The sequence below is a fragment of the Thalassophryne amazonica genome, chromosome 7 (genome assembly GCF_902500255.1).
Source record: "Thalassophryne amazonica chromosome 7, fThaAma1.1, whole genome shotgun sequence".
Lineage (NCBI taxonomy): Eukaryota > Metazoa > Chordata > Actinopteri > Batrachoidiformes > Batrachoididae > Thalassophryne > Thalassophryne amazonica.
The window spans coordinates 35,753,731-35,774,357 of record NC_047109.1 but is presented as its reverse complement, the minus strand read 5'-3'; the positions used below and the strand labels follow the sequence as shown (position 1 = coordinate 35,774,357).

Here is a 20,627-nt window from a genome sequence, read left to right as displayed (position 1 = left end):
GATGCGACACGTCAGACACAAGTACTCTTCATGGATAATGCAAGCTGCAGTGTATCGCCACATACACACACACACACACACATTCAGTGCAAGTCTGGTAGCCTACTTGACTCGGCCTAAACCCAAAACGTCAACAGGTATTTAAATAAGGCATTGTTTCAAAAATAAATTCCAAGTTTAATGATGAACACATCTCAGCCAACTGCACAGACGCTGTGTGCACAGTTACACAGACACAAAGTGTCAGACACAAGCACCCCATGGACAATGCAAGCAGCAACGCAACTCTTAGTCATGTAAAGTCCTTTAAAATAAAAATTCAAAATATATCCGCAACATGAAAACAGGTTGGCTCGGTGGCCAAATTAGGAAATTGATAAAAATGGAAACCATGGCTCGGTGGCCAAATTAAAAACCATCAGAACGGACACCAACATGATTCGTGGCAGTTGCAATATAATATTAACAATTAGGCCTATTTAGAAGAAAAAAGTAATTAATGGTCTCACACTTACATTTGATGAATCCTTTTAATGCTACAGCAGGAGACGACGGGTTTTTTTTGTTGAACTCTCTTATCACGTCATCATAGTCCAACGATTCGGACAGTTCTCTTTCAAGGGAAAGCACAGAGAGTGCATTCAGTCTGTGAGTCAACATGGATGTTCTGGTGGACGTTTTTATCCATTTAACAGTAGAAAACAGCCGTTCGATAGTGCATGTTGTTATTGGCATTGTGATGAGGGCCCGCAGAAGACTATTTATTTGAGGAAAAATGTGCTCCCTCATTTATCGCGGGAGTTACGTTCTAAAAATAACCCGCGATAAGCGAAATCCGCGAAGTAGTCAGCCCTATTTTTTGCAATTATTATACAACCCCTGGCAAAAATTATGGAATCACCGGCCTCGGAGGATGTTCATTCAGTTGTTTAATTTTGTAGAAAAAAAGCAGATCACAGACATGACACAAAACTAAAGTAATTTCAAATGGCAACTTTCTGGCTTTAAGAAACACTATAAGAAATCAGGAAAAAAAAAATTGTGGCAGTCAGTAACGGTTACTTTTTTAGACCAAACAGAGGGGAAAAATATGGAATCACTCAATTCTGAGGAATAAATTATGGAATCACCCTGTAAATTTTCATCCCCAAAACTAACACCTGCATCAAATCAGATCTGCTCGTTAGTCTGCATCTAAAAAGGAGTGATCACACCTTGGAGAGCTGTTGCACCAAGTGGACTGACATGAATCATGGCTCCAACACGAGAGATGTCAACTGAAACAAAGGAGAGGATTATCAAACTCTTAAAAGTGTTGTGAAAGTGTCGTGACACGGACCCACAAGAGGGGGCGTTAATGAACAGACAATGGGTAAGCCAAAAAGTAACAATTTAATGTTGTGAATTGCACAACGAAGTACAGACAATAACAATATGGTGGAATGTCAATTATACACAAGGTGACGTGTGGGCAGGCTCGAAGATAGAAGACGTCTGGCGAGAGAAGAGCTGGATCCCACACAGCTTCCACCACCAACGGATCTGAAGAACACCGGAGCCGCCAAGCCCTGCGCCCCAGGTGGCCACTGTCTTTAGCAGTCAGACCCGGTACTGCTGGCAGAGAACAGAAACAGTAATGATGAGTGTGAGTTCGCACACTCAGTAATCCCACAGTCTGTGTTCCTTAAGGAGGGAGCACCTCCACCTCCAATAACACACTCGTACAGCTCCTGTGAAACCACTTATCTGGTTTGGGGTGTGAGGCGAAGCCGTCGCAGTCCACACCAAACGCCAATACCGCAGATAAGTACACCGTCACAGGAAAATGGCTGCAAATGAGATCAGACTATTATTTGTTATCGATACAGCAGAGAATTACCTGAATGGTAGTTGATTTCTCGGCAGGGAGGTGGAGTTGCAGTCCGGCTTTTATGGTGATGGTGATGAGTTGAATGAGTGACAGCTGGTGCTGATGATGAGTGACAGCTGTCACTCCCAGTGGCTCCGGCGCCCTCTCGTGCTTGAAGCCCGCACTCCAAGCAGGGCGCCATCTGGTGGTGGTGGGCCAGCAGTACCTCCTCTTCAGCGGCCCACACAACAAAAAGAGGATAAATCATCATGCAATGTTGCAAAAGATGTTGGTTGTTCACAGTCAGCTGTGTCTAAACTCTGGACCAAATACAGACAACATAGGAAGGTTGTTAAAGGCAAACATACTGGTAGAACAAGGAAGACATCAAAGAGTCAAGACAGAAAACTTAAAGCAATATGCCTCAAAAATCGAAAATGCACAACAAAACAAATGAGGGACGAATGGGAGGAAACTGGAGTCAACGTCTGTGACCGAACTGTAAGAAACCGACTAAAGGAAATGGGATTTACATACAGAAAAGCTAAACAAAAGCCATCATTAACACCTAAACAGAAAAAAACAAGGTTACAATGGGCTAAGGAAAAGCAATCGTGGACTGTGGATGACTGGATGAAAGTCATATTCAGTGATGAATCTCGAATCTGCATTGGGCAAGGTGATGATGCTGGAACTTTTGTTTGGTGCCGTTCCAATGAGATTTATAAAGATGACTGCCTGAAGAGAACATGTAAATTTCCACAGTCATTGATGATATGGGGCTGCATGTCAGGTAAAGGCACTCGGATGATTCAAATTCATTTATTACATCATCAATAACTGCACAAGTTTACATTGATATTTTGGACACTTTTCTTATCCCATCAACTGAAAGGGTGTTTGGGGATGATGAAATCATTTTTCAAGATGATAATGCATCTTGCCATAGACCAAAAACTGTGAAAACATTCCTTGCAAAAAGACACACAGGGTCAATGTCATGGCCTGCAAATAGTCCGGATCTTAATCCAATTGAAAATCTTTGGTGGAAGTTGAAGAAAATGGTCCATGACAAGGCTCCAACCTGCAAAGCTGATCTGGTAACAGCAATCAGAGAAAGTTGGAGCCAGATTGATGAAGAGTACTGTTTGTCACTCATTACGTCCATGCCTCAGAGACTGCAAGCTGTTATAAAAGCCAGAGGTGGTGCAACAAAATACTAGTGATGTGTTGGAGCATTTTGTTTTTCATGATTCCATAATTTTTTCCTCAGAATTGAGTGATTCCATATTTTTCCCCTCTGCTTGGTCTAAAAAAGTAACCGTTACTGACTGCCACAATTTTTTTTCCTGATTTCTTATAGTGTTTCTTAAAGCCAGAAAGTTGCCATTTGAAATGACTTTAGTTTTGTGTCATGTCTGTGATCTGCTTTTTTTCTACAAAATTAAACAACTGAATGAACATCCTCCGAGGCTGGTGATTCCATAATTTTTGCCAGGGGTTGTAGATGTTTTAAGGTTGTAAAACCCCTCACTACACACTTTATACACTTTTCTCAAACAGGCATTAACATCTTCTCATTTTTCTCTCTTGTGTAAACACTCATTTTTCTTCTGTGCGAGAAGATTATAAACAGACACACAGAACTCTCCCTTCGCTCACTGCCTCCGGAGGTACGGATGCGGGACCCGCAAAGAATCCAAGTCCTCTCTTGGTGGCTCTGCAGCTGCGGTCAACATCCTCATCAAAACAGCGAGCGTAGTCTCTGGACCTGTTGCCAGATTTGGCGCAATTCCGCACAGCAGACAGGAAGGCAGTGTGAGTGGCCCGCCACTGCGTTTACTGAGCCCAAAGAAAGCGCATCGGAGGCAGTGAGAGCAATCACGGTGATGCTGACCGGTGCCGCGACTGGCCCGCCTGATAAGGACGCAGAACACAACGCGCCGTAAAAAAAAAAAAAATCATGCAAAATTGCACTATAAAAAATCCGCGAAACTGTGAGGCCGTGAAAGGTGAACCACGTTATAGCGAGGGACCACTGTACTCTGAAAATGAATTAATAAAAATCACAGAAGATGAACCAGTTTTTTTGGAAAAAATTTATTAATTGTCGCTCAGTGCTAATGCAATACCATATCATAGGAATACAATGAGGCAACAACAGGTGACTGTCGAGTGTCGACTCAGCCTTCTCATTGGATGGGGTGGGCCTGGCTGACAAGTGGGCGGGCCCAGGCCCATCCAGGCCCACCCCTGGCTACGCGTAAGCATCACAGAGTTGGAAGAACATCACCAATGTCGATGGAGCTGCAACATGATGACAGATGACTGGAGTTCGATGAGAGATATCCCTTATGCCAGGGGTGCCCAAGTTCAGTCCTCGAGATCTGCCTTACTTCTCTTACTTGTCTCCCTGTTCCAACACACCTGAATCCAATGAAAGACTCGTTAGCAGGCTTTTAATGAGCCTTTCATTGGATTCAGGTGTGTTGGAACAGGGAGACAACCAAGAGTGTCAGGAAGGTAGATCTCGAGGACCAAACTTGGGCACACCTGCCTTATGCAGTTCATAAGAGATCAGCTCCAAAAAGAAAAATTATGTCTTAACATGACTGCTTTTATGCTGAGATATGTTTTGGATTTATGCAACACTACTGTTTGTTTTAAAGTGACACTGATACCTTTTCGTGTATTTTTTGCATGCTTTTATTCAGTACCTCAAAATGATATTGAGTGAAAGTACAAGTATTTTACCATAAAATTACTTTGGTAAAAGTTAAAGTTCCCTTTAAAAATTTTACTTGAGTAAAAGTCTTAAAGTATCTGACATTTACTGTACTTAAGTATCAAAAGTAAATTTCTCATATAAAATGTACTTTAGATAAAAGTACTGAGTAAAAGTAAAATCAAAAATGAGTGGAGAGTGAAACAGCCACACAAGAAGAAATCCAGTGTGCTGTCTGGAGAAACCAGGAGGGGGCCTCAGCCCCTATAAAAGGCTGGATCCGCCTCTGGTGGAGCAGTTAGTCTTGGTGAGGGGATGAGTGAACAACAGGTGGATGTATATAGCTGTAAATAAAGCTGCCTTTCTTTTTCCTCGAAGACCCACACAACACTTTTCTGTTAAACACAACAGTCAGGCTCTTGTAAAACAGAACAGTCATTTGTAGTTACACAGTTGTGCCAAATTTAAGGAAAAGTAAAATAAAATAATAATAATAATGCAACCATCACCACCACCAAACACTGCAAAGTAGGGCTGGGTATTGATTCCTATTCTTAAGATTCAGAATTGATTATTTCAATTAGATCTGATCCAATATTGATTTGGGTTTTTTGAAAAACCATTTTAAAAATTATTTTAATATTTGATTTTATTTTATTATTCTGATGGTTGTTTTCGTTTTGTTTTGTTTTAAAGTACACCATGTAAACCTTGAGTGCATGTGTGTGAACAAACATATATAAAACCATTTTTTGAGTTGTTACCCGGGGACAGGTACTGATAAGATTTTAGCGATATCAATGCAATTACCGATTCTACTTATCAATCTGATTCCTTATCGATTCCCTTATCAATACCTCTTGAGAATTTTCTGTGTACTAAAAGTAGGCTTTACAAGTTTTCTATGTCAACAACATTTTAAATTGGTCACTGGATCCTTGATCTCTGGACATAAATAAAATCTGTAGTTTCCTTTCAGACATTTTGGCATGAATGTTTGCCGGCTGCTGCACGTCAGCACAGAACGTCTCATTTTGGGGGGGGAACAACGTTTTGATCGATTGCAGTTTGTATTACAAGGCTTGGAAAGAGGTGTCATTTGATTTAAACAGCGTTTCGCTTTGAAGTTATTCATTCCGACTGGACTCTACCGTTCTAATTTGACTTGGCAGAGAGCCGCGCAGCGTTTGGAGCTGTGTGAACAGAACAGAACAGAACAGCACCCCTCGGGAATATATTGCGGCGTTTTGGGATTCCCTTTCATTGCTATGCTGATGACACTCAATTGTATATGCCAATAACTGCTGGTAATCTTACTCACATAAAATCCTTGGAAGATTGTCTTGCGTCAGTAAGAAGTTGGATGTCTAGTAACTTCCTACTTTTAAATTCTGATAAGACTGAAGTTATGGTTTTTGGTCCAGCGAGATATCGGCATCAATTTGATCAGCTAGCATTTAGCTTAGGTCCGTGTGTTATACATCATACGGATAAAGTGAGGGACCTTGGAGTAATTTTTGATCCTGCGTTGTCCTTTGATCTCCACATTAGAGACATTACAAGGACTGCCTTCTTCCATTTGCGAAATATAGCGAGGATTCGTCCTATTCTGTCTATGGCTGATGCTGAGACTTTGATTCATGCGTTTGTCTCTTCTAGATTGGACTATTGTAATGCTCTATTCTCTGGCTTACCGCAGTCCAGGATCAGGGGTCTTCAATTGGTTCAGAATGCTGCTGCCAGACTTTTGACACGGAGCAGAAAGTTTGACCACATTACGCCAATCTTGGCGTCCCTGCATTGGCTTCCTGTTTCTGCAAGATCGGATTTTAAAGTACTGATTTTAGTTCATAAAATTGTTCATGGACTTGCACCTCCCTATCTGGCTGACTTGATAAGCCCCTATGTACCAGCTCGGGCCCTGCGTTCTCAGGGTGCAGGACTTCTGTGTGTTCCCAGGGTGAATAAAAAGTCTGCCGGTCACAGAGCTTTTTCCTATCGTGCCACAGCTCTGTGGAACGATCTGCCGGCACACATTCGGCAGTCGGACACTGTGGAGACCTTTAAATCACGTTTAAAGACTCATTTATTTTCTCTATTTTTTCATTAGTGTTATGATGTGTTTTTAATCTTGTATTCTTTTACTGCTGTCTTTCTTTTATGGTTGTTTTTATTGTGTTTTAAATTTTTAATTGTTTTTTATGTTGTGAAGCGCCTTGAGATGATTTTGTCGTGAATTGGCGGTATATAAATTAATAAATTTGAATTTGAACAGAGGATTCTCATTTCTTTCTCGCAACAAGACAGGAGTCCCAGTTAGTGACTTTAATCTGCACAAAAGTGACTCACGATTGACATATTCAGGGATGAAAGTCGTGAAAAACAAAAAAAGCTGTAACCCAAAATTACCCCCCAACACCACCCGCACAAAAATGTTTGAATTCTAGAAGCTCTGAAATGCAATCTGGGACTATTCCAGACGATAAACTGCAGTGAGTGCAGCATCCATTTTGATGAGAAAAGAAACAACTTTCCTTATTCAAATTCATTCCAGTAGTATTCTGCTGTTACTAGGATGCAGCAGTTTTCTAGCTTGGCAGATAGTTCTGGATGAAATCACTGAAGAAATTAACACATTGAAAATATGGTTTGACCGAAACAAACTCTCATTAAACTTAAATAAAACAGGGATGAAGTGGAGGTGTAAGAGTCACTAGGTGTTCACAGGAAACATTTATTCCTATATGTATTTATGTTCATTGTTAGTTGGTTTTATCTTTTCTGTTGTGTTTTGTTTCATCAGGTTTGTAGCATTATTAGTTATTATGAGTTATTATTACTGTTATTGTTGTTGCTATTATTATTAATATATGAATAAAAAAAATACAATTGACTCTTTTACGACAACAAACGCTGAGCCATTATTATACAGAAAATAAATGCACACACAACCTGCTGAGATGTGAACAGCTTAATGCCAACTTACACAGTGAAAATGCCATCGACATGCAGTCCCGTTTTTAAGTTATAAAATACATCTACCAACTGTTTCAGAAGACCATAACAGGTCGGTTTAACATAAAAAGGTAAATATTACTCACAGACATATGCTCTTTAGGGTTTTAGCAGGGAAAAATTAAGATAAAGCAAAATAAAACAATGAACCAACGAAGCAGGAGATCGAAGCACTGCTTTGATCTGCGAATCACTGCTTCGATTGGTTCAAGGTTCAAAGCAAAGCCTCGCTGCAGAAAAACTGATTACAGACCCACTGCAGGGTCTGTAATCAATGTAGAGAAATCATCATTTTCCTGACAAACACCCCCAAAAACAACGACCACTCTGAAGGACCGATAAGTTTCATGGGTAAAATGGCCCCAGTCTCCCCTATAAAACTCAAGCCTGCAGTGCGCTGTGCAGTGGGGGGGAGAAACTTCACTCAAGTTCTCCTGCTGCAGGAAAACTTAGAACTTTTCTCCTGCAGCAGGAGAATACAGCTATGGGAAAAGATCTCCGACACACCACAGAACGTTCATGCACTGTCCCACGGAAATGGCACGTTATGAGGAATGAAAAGAAATACACTGTGTGAATTCAATGGCGGACGACTCTTACCCGCAACAACAGAGTCCCAGTAGTCATGGCATCTTTAAACAGCTTTGACAGAGGCTGATGAATAAATGGTGGACGCGTTGTTTCTAAATCAGAACCAGCGCGACCACAATCAATGTAGAGAAATGATCATTTTTTCCATTCGACACAGCCACTGCAGCCAGTTTAATCAGTGGAAGGCGCTGCGCTCTGGCTGTAGAGGACTGAATATCTGCCCAGTGTACAGCTGCACTTCAGCTGACTTTCACCACAGGCATTGCCCAATCAAATTTCTTCTACTTTTATAATGTAGTAACAAGTAACGAAGATGTTTAAGGGAAATGTATCATAGTAAAAGTATACATTTTACTGAGGAAATGTAGTGGAGTAAAAGTGAAAGTCAACAGAAATGTAAAAAATGAAGTACAGATACGTCAAAATTGAATGAATGAATGAAAACTGTTTATTTCGAACATTTGATACAACAACAATTACAAGATAGATCAGTGAAGACAACAACAAAAAAGTTCCTACTGTGTACCCAACATGTCCGAAAGGGTGAAGCATCAGCTTATTTTTCCCTACCCCTTCTTCCCCACAACCAGTGATACCCTTTGCCACATATACACATAGATTCCTACACACCTAAACCGATATCAAAATATATATATATATACATATATATGTATATATATATATATATATATATATACATATATATGTATGTATATATATATATATATATATATATATACACATATATATATATATATATATATATATACACATATATATATATATATATATATATATACACATATACATATATATATATATATATATATATATATACACATATACATATATATATATATACACATATATATATATATATATATATATATATATATACACGAGGGCTGTCAATAAAGTAACGGTCCTTTTTATTTTTTTCAAAAACTATATGGATTTCATTCATATGTTTTTACGTCAGACATGCTTGAACCCCCGTGCGCATGCGTGAGTTTTTCCACGCCTGTCGGTGACGTCATTCGCCTGTGAGCACTCCTTGTGGGAGGAGTCGTCCAGCCCCTCGTCGGAATTCCTTTGTCTGAGAAGTTGCTGAGAGACTGGCGCGTTGTTTGATCAAAATTTTTTCTAAACCTGTGAGACATATCGAAGTGGACACGGTTCGAAAAATTAAGCTGGTTTTCAGTGAAAATTTTAACGGCTGATGAGAGATTTTGAGGTGATTCTGTCGCTTTAAGGACTTCCCACGGTGCGAGACGTCGCTCAGCGCTCTCAGCCGCCGTCGTCAGCCTGTTTCAAGCTGAAAACCTCCACATTTCAGGCTCTATTGATCCAGGACGTCGTGAGAGAACAGAGAAGTTTCAGAGGAAGTCGGTTTCAGCATTTTATCCAGATATTCCACTGTTAAAGGAGATTTTTTTAATGAAAGACGTGCGGACGCTCCGCCACAGGAAAAACATCTCTGTTGAAAGCCTTAAGGACAAGTTGGAACATGTCCTGCTGTTAAACAATTTCTCATATACTCACTCCACTGAAAGCCATCAAAAGCCGCCTGGATTTTACAAATGGTTATCAACACGGAGGTGTTTTTCCTGTGCCGCCGCACCGCGTCGGCTGCGTCCCGACGCGCGGACCCGTCCGCGCGTCTTTCATTTAAAAAATCTCCTTTAACAGTGGAATATCCAGATAAAATGCTGAAACCAACTTCTTCTGAAACTTCTCTGTTCTCTCACGACGTCCTGGATCAATAGAGCCTGAAATGTGGAGGTTTTCAGCTTGAACAGGCTGATGACGGCGGCTGAGAGCGCTGAGCGACGTCTCGCACCGTGAAAAGTCCCTAAAGCGACAGAATCACCTCAAAATCTCTCATCAGCTGTTAAAATTTTCACTGAAAACCAGTTTAATTTTTCGAACCGTGTCCACTTTGATGTGTCTCACAGGTTTAGAAAAAATTTTGATCAAACAACGCACCAGTCTCTCAGCAACTTCTCAGACAAAGGAATTCCGACGAGGGGCTGGACGACTCCTCCCACAAGGAGTGCTCACAGGCGAATGACGTCACCGACAGGCGTGGAAAAACTCACGCATGCGCACGAGGGTTCAAGCATGTCTGACGTAAAAACATATGAATGAAATCCATATAGTTTTTGAAAAAAATAAAAAGGACCGTTGCTTTATTGACAGACCTCGTATATACACAAACATAAATATACACCTACACATACCTACTTACATACAAAATACTATATATTTACAAGCCGAAGCAAAAAACAAAAACACCCTAACCCTCATTACCCTTCCTCCTCCCTATACCTAGAAAAAACCATATTTTTGTACCTCTGTTTGAACTGGTTCATGCTTGGACATTGCTTGAGCCCCACTCCCAATCTGTTCCACATCCTCACCCCACAGACAGAAATACAGAAACCTTTTAATGTTGTTCGTGCCCACTGATGCTTTAAATTAAATTTCCCCCTCAGACTGCAATCCCCTGATCTGTTAAAAAACATATTTTTAATATTTGCTGGAAGTAAATTGTTTATTGCTTTATACACGATTTGTACTGTTTGAAAATGAACCAAGTCTGTTGAATTTTAAGAATTTGGATTGTAAAAATAGTGGATTTGTATGATCTCTATAGCCAGTATTATGAATAATTCTTATAGCTCTTTTCTGCATTACTGATAGTGATTGTGTTGTACCTTTATAAGTATTACCCCATACCTCTGCACAGTACTGTAAATATGGTAAAACCAGTGAGCAGTAAAGAATGCGGAGTGAGTTGTGGTCCAGAATATGTTTCGCTTTGTTTAGAACTGAAATGCTTCTTGACAGTTTACTTTGTATATGTTTTATATGAGTCTTCCAGTTTATCTTATCATCTATTATCACCCCCAGAAACTTATTTTCATGTACCCTTTCAATATCTACCCCCTCGACTTGTAACTGAACCTGTATGTCTGTATTACAATAGCCAAATAACATGTATTTTGTTTTACTTAAGTTTAATGATAATTTGTTTCTGTCAAACCATATTTTCAATTTTCCCATTTCTATACTGATCCTCCTCAGTAACTCCTGCAAATCCCACCCTGAACAAAAAATGCTTGTGTCATCTGCAAATAATACTAATTTTAATATTTTGGAAACATTGACAATATCATTTATATAAATTAGAAACAGTTTTGGACCGTCCAAGCATGATGATGTATATTCCCCCAACTTCACAAACTGTTTTCTGTTACTTAAGTAGCTTCTCACCCAGTGCAACACCAACCCCCTAATCCCATACTGTTCACGTTTATTGATTAATATGTCATGATTGATTGTATCAAAAGCCTTTTTAAGGTTTATAAATATTCCAACTGAATGTAATTTGTGGTTTATGGCGTTTATAATCTCAACTGATTCTATTAATGCAAGTGATGTTGAACTATGTGCTCTGAATCCATATTGACTATCAGTAAGTAATTTATGTTTATTTATGAATTTGTCTAATCTATTATTGAATAACTTTTCTAATAATTTGGAAAATTGTGGAAGCAAAGAAACAGGTCTATAATTTGTGAAGTGGTGTCTATCCCCAGTCTTATACAGCGGCACAACCTTAGCTATTTTCATTTGATTGGGAAATTTACCGGTTTGAAATGATAAGTTACAGATGTATGTTAATGGTTCTACAATCCATTCAATGACCTGTTTTACCACCACCATATCAATTTCATTTAAATCAGTAGATGTTTTATATTTACAATTATTCACAATGTCTATAATTTCTTTTCCATCCACTACTGTGAGGAACATTGAACAGGGATTTCTTTCTATGAGATTATTATCCCAATCCTCAGGTTGGGAATTGGGAATTTTTTCTGCCAAGCTTGGTCCAATATTTACAAAAAAATTATTAAAACCGTTGACTACCTCATCCTTATTTTCCTTCTTGACATTATTAATGAAATACTGAGGGTAACTCTGTTTATTACCATTTTTGATAATGCTATTTAATATATCCCCTATTCCTTTAATATTGTTTTTGTTATTATATAATATGTTACTATAATATTCCTTCCTACGTACCCGTATAATATTAGTTAATCTATTTTTGTATTTCTTATATCTATTTTCTGCCTCTTTAGTCTTTAGTTTTATGAATTCTCTATACAGTGTATTTTTCTTATTACATGCATTTCGTAACCCTTTCGTCATCCATGGTCGAGCTTGGATTTTTTTGTTTTCTGTAGTCTTGTTTAATTGGACAATTTTGATCATATAATGATGTAAATATTTGTAAAAAAAAGTTCCATATGCACTATCAACATCACTTTCACTGTATACCTTTTCCCAGTTTTGCTCCTGTAAATCCTTCTTTAGTGTGTTCATGTTTTCCTCTGTCCGCACTCGCCTGTATTTTATTTTCTCCTCTGGCTGATTCCGCCGATGGTTTCTATTATAAACGATGAAAACTGGTAGATGATCACTAATGTCATTGATTAATAATCCACTCACAGTGTTATTCTCAATATCATTGCTGAATATATTATCAATTAAGGTAGCACTATGGGATGTAATTCTGCTTGGCCTGGTGATTTTTGGATATAAACTCATACTGTACATTATACTGATAAATTCATCTGTTATTTTATGCTTATTTGGATTGAGCAGATCAATATTTAAGTCACCACAAATGAACACAGTTTTTTGATTAGTTTTTGAGAACATTTTTTCCCAGTCAGTGAATGTTTCAATACTAGATCCTGGTGCTCTATATATGTATACAGGTGACTAATACATTTTTGCTTTTTTCTTCACATATTTCAATAGTTATACATTCTAATAAGTTATCAATCACGGTTGTCATATTGTCTACTATTTTACAATCCATGTTCTTATCCACATACACAGCCACTCCTCCTCCACTCTTCTCTCTGTTTACACAATTAAATTCATATCCATCCAGTTCAAAATCTATTCCTTTATCTTCATTGATCCATGTTTCTGATATAGCAATTATGTTAAATATTTTTTTTAAATTGACTTAAATATTCTTTAATGTTGTTAAAGTTTGCATATAGACTTCTGCTGTTGAAATGGATTATTGATAATTTGTTATCCGTTTTAATGATCCGATTAAACTGTTCATCTGTATAATAGCAACAACTGTCATTGATATTTGAGAAGAAATTATTGTCCGGGTCTATATCGTGCTCCAAGTCCAGTACATTGTGGTCTGTGTATTTAAATGTTCTCAGTTCTACTTTTCCATGATCAGCAATTCTTTGAGTTATATCCTTCTTGTCTCCAGATGTAGATGATGTAGTAGATGAATAGGTTCCTCTGGTCTGTGTCATGGTGTTGTGATGTATTTGTGTCCTCATACCTTATTGGTCGTATTTGTCCAGATCCTCGATGTTCCTGATTACCATAACCTTCGCTTGTTCTGGTGTTCTGTTCAGTTTGATGAATGTTTTGCAGTTGGATGTCCATGTCTGTTGAATTTTTCCCTGCTTTTTTAAGAAACGAGCTTTCCTGGCGATGTCTGCGTTTCTTTTGGTCAGATGTTCATTGATGAATACGTTTGTTCCTTTAAGTTTCCGTCCCTGTTTTAACAATGCCATTTTATGTTTTCTGTTGACAAACCTCATTATAACTGCTCGCTTGTCTCCATCCTCTCTCCTGGGCAGGGGGTGGCACGCTTCAATGTTATTACAGTCCATTTGAATACCTTTAGATTGCAGGAAGTCAGCCACCTGTCGTTCCACTGAGCTGGCCTCCTGCTCACTGGCCTCCCCTCCGCTGTCTTCTGACACCGCCCGTGCGTAGGATCGAGGTTTAATATGAATTCCTGTAATAATAACGTCATTCATCCTTGTGTACTGTTCCAACTCCGCAACACGGTTCTCCAGGTGCACCAGACGCCGGTCTTTCTTGGCATTCTGGATGCGGAGAGCCTTCACTTCTTCCACCAGCTGCATAATGGATTTCTGCTGCATTTTAACAACAGATTTCCTCAGACAAAAAGTCGTAAAATCGTAAAATTCTACTTAAGTATAGTAAGTAGAATTTAAGTACAGTGTTGTAATGTAACGAAGTATTTCTACTTTGTTACATTATAACACTGCTTTCAGTTTAAAGCTGCAAATTTATTTTTGTGAGAAAGACACAAAATTAAGAAAAAAGATAGCTTTTCAGTGGTGCCTTACCTGTGATGAGCATAATGTTCCAGAATGTATTTTTTCCAATATATTTCACTTGTTTAGTATTTGTATACTGTGGTCAATAATGCCCAAAAAAGGGTGCAGGCAGAAAAGTTTTGGAAATGCATTCTTAAGGGAGAGGCTGCTTTCCATTGCAAACATTGTTCCACATATGGGTGCTTAAAACGTAATGTAAATTGTTTAACCTTCAGGAAAAAAAATATAATTTTTTTAAAATTGCTTTCATGTCTCAAAAACATGATGTGACTGGAACAAAGGAACACCAGATTCGGATTCAGCGCCCCCAAATTACCCAAAGTCCAATGAAAAACGTCATGCAAGAAAAATCATGTTAACCATTATTATTATTATTATTGGTCATCTGTAGTACTGTGGATCTAAACTGAAATGTGCTGCAGTTATCAGCTCACAGAGAAGATGAAACAGACACACAGCTCTGCACACAGACACTGGGAGGTTGTCCACCGGAACAATCACTGACCACTGAACAGCTCGACTGGAGCAGCTGGAGACTCAGTGGGGCGTTCAAGGACATTCAAACAATATTGATGGATACATGAAGACCTTGTTTTCTTTAGCCACTGTGATCCAGCACATGTTGGAATTCAAACACTGAGGACACGACTGCAGTCAGATAGTAAAAGTAAAACACCTTCTGCTTGTTTTTTGTAGGATACACCTGCTCAAATGACTGAAGTCAAAACATTTGTTTGATTTTGGGGGGGCTGGAGTCTATCCCAGGAGTCATAGGGTGTGTGGCGGGGTACACAATGGACAGGACACCAGTCTGCCACAGGTCCACACAGAGGCAAACAAACGCATACACACCTGCACGCACACCTACAGACAATTTAAAGTTTCCAGTCCAGCTAACCTGCATGTCTTTGGATGTGGAAGGAAGCCGGAGCACCCGGAGGGAACGCACACAAACACGGGGAGAACATGCAAACTCCACACATAAAGGCCACAGGTGGGACTCGAACCTATGACCTTCTTGCTGAGACAAGTGTTAACCACTAAGCCACTGTTCTGCCACTGCTCTGATTTTATCATTTAATTAAATATCCTTAAATTCATGTCACTGTAGAGTCCAGGAAATTATGATTTATTTACTATTACTTGCTGACATTTCAGAGTTGAAAATGACTTTATTCATGTAATATCTTGAGGAAATAGTCAACAGAATAATTGGAATTCACACATTGTGACTTCACGCAGTAGATCCTGTGCATGAGTGTAGTTTGTTTCTCTCTTCCATTGCAGCCGCAGTTTCTGGTTCACTGCTGTATCTACAGACCAGCTGTAACACGTACTCAATTTTTTATGATGACTGCTTACTGTGACAAAAATAAACATCGCTTGTCCACAGAACTGTTGAGACACAGCGGCCTGCTCCCACGGCAAGTGAGAGAAAACTTTCAGCTTTTCGTCTCAACAGCAACGTTGTCTCCTGTAACCTCGCTCGATGTCAGCGAACACAACACACATTTCTCCAGAGCAACAACAAAGTCCACAGAGCAAAAAATGCAAAATGTTATTTGTCCAATTTCAAGTCAATAATCTAACCTACACTTAATGTACCACAATCATTATGCAAGTCAAATTCCAGGAAGCTGTCAGGACTCATTTTTAATGAAAACATCTTAAATATCTTCAGAGAAAGAGTCTTGGAGACATTCGGTTTTGAGTCATATCTGTTTTGACTCAAAGAATTTTTAAAAGGTGCCATGTCGTTTGTAAAAGATATAAAACTTCCTAATACTGGTAAAATAAAGTGCAAAATGAGTTTTCTCTGCTAGTGTCAAGAACATGCTTCAATAAATATTTTAGCTTTTTCCACTGGCAGATTTTTAAACAAGAAAACAAGATGGTTTGGAATTGAAACAACTCAAGTCTGTCAATCGAACAAAGTGAAAATTTACAAGATTTCTTGAAGTATGTTCCTGAAATAAGCAGAGAAAATATATTTTACATCTTAAAATCATTATGAGTCAAAAAGCCTTTTTCATCTCAGGTAATGTTCAAAACAATAAGACTTTCACTGAACCAGATTTATAAATATATTATCTAAAACAAGTCCTTATTAGCTTAGTGAAAGTTTGAGTGACTGCATCTTATACGAGGTCTATTACAAAAGTATCCGACCTTATTATTTTTTCAAAAACCATATGGATTTGAATCACGTGTGACTACATCAGACATGCTTGAACCCTCGTGGGCATGCGAGAGTTTTTTCACGCCTGTCAGTTATGTCATTCGCCTGTGGGCAGTCTTTGAGTGAGGAGTCGCCCACCCTCTCGTCAATTTTTTCATTGTTTAGGAATGGCTCAGAGACTGCTGATTTGTTTGATCAAAATTTTTTCAAAACTGTAAGGCACAACTGAGTGGACACCATTTGATAAATTCAGCTGGTTTTCGGTAAACATTTTAACGGCTGATGAGAGATTTTGGTCTGGTAGTGTCGCCGTAAGGACGGCCCACGGCGCCTGACGGCGATCTGCGCTTCGAGGCGGCAGCGTCTCGCCGTTTCAAGTTGAAAACTTCCACATTTCAGGCTCTGTTGACCCAGTAAGTCGTCAGAGAACAGAGAAGTTTCAGAAGAAGTCGGCATGAGGAGTTTATTCAGACATTCCATTGTTAATGGACATTTTGTAATGAAAGAACGTGCGGGCAGAGTCGCATGTCGGGCCGGACCCGACCGCGGGGGGTCACGACAGGAAAAACACCTCCGTTGGAAACCTTAACGGGCAAGTTGGAACATGCCCAAACAATTTCTCAGTGACTCACTTGTTGAAAGCCATCAAAAGCCGCCTGAATTTTACAAATGGTTTTCAACACGGAGGTGTTTTTCCTGTCGCAGCGCACACAGATTCGCCGAGTCGTCATGGAAACGACTCGGTGAATTTGCGCACGTCTTTCATTAAAAAATGTCCTTAAACAGTGGAATGTCCGCATAAAGTCCTCATGCCGGCTTCTTCTGAATCTTCTCTGTTCTCTCACGACGTCCTGGGTGAATTAAGCCTTAAATTAGGATGTTTTAAGCTCGAAACAGGCCGACGACAGCGCCTGGAAGCGCTGCACGACGTCCCGCTCTGTGGGAAGTCCTTACACCGACAGAAACACCCCATAATCTCTCATCAGCCGTTAAACTTTTCACCGAAAACCAGCTTAATTTCTCGAATAGTGTCCACTTGGATATTCCTCACAGGTCCAGAAAAAATGTTGATAAAGCAACGCATGCCGTCTCGAGCAGCGTGTGAAACAAAGGAATTCAGCCGAGAGGGCGGGACCACATCTCACTCAAGGCCTGCCCACAGGGAAATGACGTCACTGACACGCGTGAAAAAACTCACGCATGCGCACGAGGGTTCAAGCATGATTGGTGTAATCGCATTCAAATCCATATAGTTTTTGAAAAAATAAAAAGGTCGGTTTATTATCTAATACACCTCGTATTAAATTTTTTTACTAGAAATTAGACAAATATATTTTGGGAAGATTCTGCATTTTGACTGACACTTAATTTATTTTTTAAATTCATTCTCTATAAAAGAACAACATGGGGTGACGTACACTCACTGCCCACTTTATTAGGTACACCTGATCAATTGCTTATTAACTTAAATAGCTAATCAACCAATCACGTCAGTAACTCAATACATTTAGCCATCTAGATATGATGAAGATGACTTGCTGAAGACAGAGAATGGTCCGGACAAGAGAAGATATCCAGTGAGCGGCAGTTGTGTGGGCAAAAATGCCTTGTTGTCAGAGGAAAATGGACAGGCTGGTTGAATGTGCGACTGTGTGATGCTATGATGTCAATATGGACCAACATCTCTGAGGAATGTTTCCAGCACCTTGCTAACTCTATGCCATGAAGAATTCAAGGCAGCTCAGAAGGCAAAAGAAGGTCCAACCTGGTAGTGAGAAGGTGTACCTAATAACGTGGCTGGTGAGTGTATGTGAGAGCTCTTTGCTATAATGTAAGTGTTTTTGAGTCGCTGTTCTGTAGAAATAAAGACAGTGCTGCTTTAACTTTGCCTTGTTATTGGATGTTGTGATGTTAGATGATATGGAACTCACCCCCTCTGTTGAAATGTTAACCACAGATCTTTGTATGATTGTTCAACTAAATTTACAAAACCACAGAGCTCTCAGGCTTTCAGAAAGAGAGAAAACACAACCATGGCCAAGGAACCCCTCCACCGATACCAAAACAATCCTTTAACATACAATAACAGACTCATTAGAAGGTCCTTGTCAGTAAATGTTACCTTCTACTGAGGTAGATTAGCACAAAACAGAAAACATTACAAGCACGACATTCTCATGGTCGGATTCAGCAAACGTGAGGTGTCTATAATGCTTCGAACATCAATGTCCAAACCATACTCATAGAAAAGCATTACGCCTTCAGATTTGTCACATGTGCCTTGGTGGCTTCCCTCACTCGCCTTGTTGCACAGTCACTCAGTTTTTGAGAATTGCCTACTCCAGATAGATTTGCCATACAGTACTATAGTTCTTAATGAACAGAGATGTATTCCAAGATGTATTCCCTGACTTAGAAATGTTAATTTCACTCGGTTCTTATTGTAATACTGTCCCTTACAAAGTACAAAGCCAAACTATTTCTCTATTTATTCTCAGTGAAAAACAGGCCTGGGTTCTGAAGAACTTCTCTCTCGCAGGAGATCCTTCCGTTCAGAACCTTGAACAAAGGACTAAAACAGTTTTTATGAAACACAACATGGCCTTATTTCGCAAAATCCTTCCCTTGCTGGTCCCTGTGGGCATTAAAGGGAGGTCTGATAACGGGAAATATAATTTGTATTGTAACTGGAATCTCTTTGTTTGTGGTAAAACCGGTTCAACCCAGTTCGACATGCACATTTAGAAAAATAACAGACTAAAAGTATACCAAACTAAGAATATAACCATATAAGTAAAGTAATTAATATCAAAACAAATAGCAAAGAAAACAAAATAATATATAAACAGAAATGTTGACGCATCAACCCCCGGACTTATCTAAAGAAACCTGCCAGCCAGGTAAAAGTGATGACTGGGTTAAATCATCAAAGCATCAGTCTCACAGTTTCTCTTCTACCTGAGCTGTGTGTTTTTTCCTTGTTTTAGCTCAGCATTAAGACTTTGCAGCACTTTGACCACTAAATTAATTTGGGATTTTTTATTTACACTGTGGTCAGGCAATGAAAAGTACTGTGTCACGAATCCTTCACCAACAGCATCTGACCACCAGCGATACGCAAACACAAAGCAGCCTTTATGACGCACACACCTGTAACAGCTCCGCGTGAGCACATATTTAAGCGTCGCGACGGCACGCGCGCACCGGACGTGAGTCAAGACTCCATGGGGAACCTGCACACCGGGTGACACGCGAACAGCCACATAAACGCCAAACACGCACGCGCTGACGGAGCACGGCAGGACACACGTCAGTCAGTCAGTCCGGCGCGCGAACACCTGCGGGCGTGCGCGTACCTATAAGGGAAAAATGCAGCGCTCACCTCTTTGGTGTTGACGACGCCTTTGACGTATTTTCCGCGCGCTGGGCGCACGCACAGCACGCTGCTCAGCACGGCCAAGCACAGGACCCTCACCTCCATCTTTCTGTCTCCCCGACTGCCGCCCGTGTCTGCTCCCTGAAACCTCCACGAGCGGGGGCGCGCACGGTGATTCGGAGAGAGGGAGCGTTCCCGCGAGTCTCCTCCGTGCACGTGGCTCCTCCACCTGCTGGAGGATGCTGAGGCGGAGCAGGATGTGTTCTCTTGTTTTATTGAGCAAACTAAAAACTAAGCACAGACCACCCTGCTCACTTCCGGCCGTTTGCATTTCTACAAAACTTACAAAAAGGTAAAATAAAAAGGTGACATTTTGTCCTCCTCACTCAAGTCAGAAACAAATTAATATAGTGTGTTACCTTCAAGGAATATTAACACTGAAAACTAATATTGATGCTTCTATTTAAAGAAAATCTTCAACCATTATTTATAGTCATGTGATCACTTCCGGAATACACTTCACAATAAAAGCATTGTCATTCATAAGGCTTTACTGTGAAAGTGGAGTAGTTGGTGGTATCCTTTTTCTTCGGCAGCTGTTGAAGATGGCAAAATATACAACCCCTGGCAATAATTATGGAATCACTGGCCTTGGAGGATGTTCATTCAGTTGTTTAATTTTGTAG

At 39.8% G+C, this 20,627-nt stretch overlaps 1 long non-coding RNA gene across 1 annotated transcript; it reads right to left on the bottom strand.

Moving 5' to 3' along the window:
* Positions 1-2,314: 2,314 nt before the first annotated feature.
* LOC117513778 lies at positions 2,315-20,123 on the bottom strand. The gene is made up of 3 exons (XR_004561713.1): positions 19,948-20,123; positions 13,096-13,103; positions 2,315-2,324 (listed from the first exon to the last, which is right to left on the bottom strand). It is a non-coding gene; the product is annotated as an uncharacterized LOC117513778 (long non-coding RNA).
* Positions 20,124-20,627: the final 504 nt, after the last annotated feature.